Source organism: Talpa europaea, assembly GCF_964194135.1.
Source record: "Talpa europaea genome assembly, chromosome: 6".
Classification (NCBI taxonomy): domain Eukaryota; kingdom Metazoa; phylum Chordata; class Mammalia; order Eulipotyphla; family Talpidae; genus Talpa; species Talpa europaea.
The window spans coordinates 111,241,720-111,245,674 of NC_140072.1; the positions used below are offsets into that span (position 1 = coordinate 111,241,720).

A 3,955-nucleotide genomic window follows, 5' to 3' on the forward strand; every position below is an offset into this window, starting at 1 on the left:
AATGACCTATTGAGGTTATTAACAATGTGAAATGGGAGGCCTTAAAATAAACAGAAAATAAATTATGTGGTTTTCTACTGCTAGCAATTTACTTGTGAAGTCAGGAGACTGGTGATAATAACATTTTTTTCCACCCTTGCCTGAACTTGTATCTTCATTGTAAATATATTCAGCTAATTTTTTTTTAGATCTTTAAATTCAATATGAACAAAGTAAAAAACACTAGTTACTAAACATCACGTATACCTAAAATGCTAACATTGCCAATGCTTATTTTTTGTACTTAAAAAATAAAGCAAGTATGGAAACATTACATGAAAATATATTTTTTTAAATTATCATTATTTAATTAGATTCTTTGCAGGAAACTTAGAACACCAACTTGTGAGGATAAATTCCATTGGTGAGAGCAAACACAGAGCGGAGGTAGCCCTGGAGCTGGGGAACAACTTTGATTTTTGGCAGAATTTGCGAGTCCACAGCTTTTTGATCCACCTTATGCTGCTCTGTAATCTCGTATTTCTCCTTCTCTGTGTCGAAGATCTCACCTTCCTGGTGTCGGGGCTTACGCAGCATCTTCTTCTTGAAGTAAGCATCAGTGAGATGTTGGGGATCTTCACACCACTGATGTCAATTTTGGTAGAGGTGGCAATGACAAATTTCTGGTGTGTCCTACGCAGAGGAACTCGATTGAAGGACAGAGGTCCAGTCACAAGTAGCAAGCCACTGCCCAGCTTCTTTTAAGAAAACCACCCTCTTGCCTCTGTGATGCCCTGTTAGGATGATTAGAATGGTCCCGGGAGTGATGCTAGCTCACAGTTTCCTGACATGCTGACTGAATGTTTTTTTGCCATGGCTCACCAGCTTTCGGGGCACATCTTCAGTAGGATAGTATCTAGGCATTTTGCGAAGTTTAACTACTCGGGTACCGCCATTCTTGTCACCACCAACTGGTTTTGTGACTGTAGCCAGAACCTTCTCCTTCTTTTTTCTTTTCAATCCTAGATTTAGCTGCTGTGTACTTCCTCTTGTACATGGCCTTTCTGGAATACATAGCAGATCGGGAATATCTGCCAATTCCTCTCACTAGGACAGGGCTTCGGCTGCAGTGGGGCTTCCCCTTCTTAGGGGTTTTGCCCTTGCCCTTGGCCTTCTTAACCTTGCCACCAGCATCAGCTTTCTTGGCTGCAGGTTTCTTCTTTTTAGGAGGCGCCTTCTCACCCTTTTCGCCCGCCATCTTGCAAGATGGGAAAGAGTTCATGAAAATATTAACCAAAAGATAGCCACAAAAATAGAGATGTGACTCATCATATAAGTTATCTAGATTATAATTAGCATTACCAATTATGAAATATAGGATATTTTACATATCAAAATTTTATAATACTTGTACAAGATTTTCCTTCACTGAAAATTTTGTGATTTTTTGTTTGTTTATTAAAAACTTTTGTGTTTCAAAGTTCTGTATGCACAGAGAAATCAAGAATCAATTAGCAAGAACATTCATAGACACAATACACAGCTTCCTCTATTATTAACATCTTACCTTGGTATGGTATATTTGTGACAAATAATGACTCAATATTGATACACTGTTATTAGTAAAAGGTGACAGTTTATTGAGATTTTCTTATTTTTCTAGAATTTAATTTTTTCTGTTCAGGATGCCAGTTTACATTTTATTATCATATTTCCTTAGGCTCTAATTTATTTTGAAAATTTCTCACACTTGCCTTGCTTTTGATGATCTGTTTTTGATGGGTCATTGACCAGGTATTTCATAGAATGCCCTTTAGTTGGGGTTAGTCTGATTTTTTCTAATGTGCCCTGATTTCTCTTACTAGAGAGCAGTACTAGAAAGTAAGTTGTTGGCTCTAGTGTTGCTTTTTGCTACTAGGATATCATTGATTTTAGACCCATCGGCTAGTGGAGTGAGAAAATATGGGTTTACCAATGCAGGTATAATCCATATCTATAAATGCCTGTATATGTAACCCTTTGTGTCATCCTTAAGTTAAACATGAATTCATATATATTTCTCTTTTTCTAGTACATTACAAATAGGTCCAGTGTCTTATCTGTGGTCATTCACTCTAACAATGAGAAAATCTAGTTTCCATCTTCCCAACACATTTGCATTTACTTAATTGTTTAAATCCACTGTGACCCATATGGTTTCAGAATTGTTCACACATACCACCAAAGCAAATATCTTTCTCAAGCAGATATACTGATGTAAATTCTTTTTACCTTTAGTCTTTTACAGTCTGTTTAATTCCTAAATTCATTAGGTCAGCTCTTTTTTATTTTACCCCATTTGATGAGATTGTTTCTTAAATTTATTAGGTAATTAGATTTTTTTTTTTTTTGGTCACATTCTGTATTCCATTCTGGGATCTTCTTACTTCCTCATTTTTATAATACACATTAAGGTTCGTTTTAGTCCTTTAAAATTCTACAGTTTGACCATTGCACAGGGCTATGCATACCCAATTACTGTACCTTATTGTTTCACTGTTCTAAAAATAAAATCTTTCCTTGCTTCACCTACTCAATATATCTCAATATATTCTCTCTAATTCCTAGCAACCACCGGTTTACTTTATCAGTCATTTTCGACCTTTGCCAGAATGTCATATAAATTGATTCATATACCAGGCAGTCTTTCAGACTTTTTTTTTTCAATTTAGCAGTGCACATATATGATTCACCCATATCCTTGCATAGCTTGATAAGTTATTTTTTTAATTACTGATTAATACTGCATTGCATGTATACACCACTACTTGGTTTTATTCACTTTTTTTAAAAAAACCCATTCAACTATTGAAGGACATCTGTGGAGGCATAGACTATTATTTGGCAAGATGAGTTTCTGCATTTGACTTCCAGCAAGCTCAGTCCTATAACTACAGGGGGATAAGATTCCCTTCACGGCACACATGGAAGCTACTAGGTCATTTATTTGTTGCTTGAGTTAGGAATTTGAATCCCTGAGTATCACCTGCTTTTTTCCCAACTTTGTCCAGCAGCATGAAATCAATCAAACAATGCTGCAATATTCATTAGCTTACAAAATGTTTGAAAGTATCAATAGAGTCACCTAGTTCTTTGATTTTAGGTCATTGATTACAAAGATCCAGTTTTGATATTTTGCAGACCTGAACAAACAGTTTGATCATGGACTACCACTGTTCTTTTTAATATTATCACTAAGATATTTAAATATAATCAGATTAGAGGTCATTAGACAATGGTATAATAAGTCCTAGCTCAACTATTGAGGCAGGCAAAAAGGGATGAATTCCTTCTTCCTCTGTTTTTTGTTCTTTTCAAGGTCTCAGTGGATTAAATGATGTCTACAGTGGGGAAGGGATTCTACTTTACTGAGCCTACCTTTTCAAATACTGATATCATCTGGAAATACCTTACAGAGACACTCAGACACAGTATTGGGTGTGGATGTACCATTTTTAGTAAAATTGACATAAACATCACAATATATTTTATCAAACATGTATTTTACATATATCTTGTCCCAGTTGTGGTTTATCTTTCCATTCCTTTAACATTTATTTCATGTAACAACTTAAATCTGATATAGTCCAATTTATCATTCTTTTAAATGATAAAACTTGAAGCATAGAATTCCTTTGCTTTTGCTGTTGTGTTGCCAATATCATGTAGAATTTCTGATTTGGCATTTTATATGTATGTCTCTTTGGTATATTTTGAGTTGATTTTAAGGTGTAAAGACTATATTTAAGGTCTGTGTTTTTTTTTTTTTATATTGACTTACAATATACAGCATCATTTTATTTATTTTTCTTCAAAGATTTATTTTTATTTATTTATGCATTCAAGAATTGAGGTGTAGGCCAGAGGTGTGGGGGTCATGAGAGTATTCTCCGAAAACAGAGTGGGGAGTAAAACAGGCGGATCTACTGAAATACAT

At 34.9% G+C, this 3,955-nt stretch overlaps 1 pseudogene across 1 annotated transcript; it reads right to left on the minus strand.

The window, feature by feature from the left end:
- Positions 1–369: 369 nt before the first annotated feature.
- LOC311172291 (large ribosomal subunit protein eL6-like) lies at positions 370–1,237 on the minus strand (annotated as a pseudogene). The gene has a single exon. The product of its transcript is annotated as a large ribosomal subunit protein eL6-like (transcript).
- Between the last annotated feature and the right edge of the window lie 2,718 nt (positions 1,238–3,955).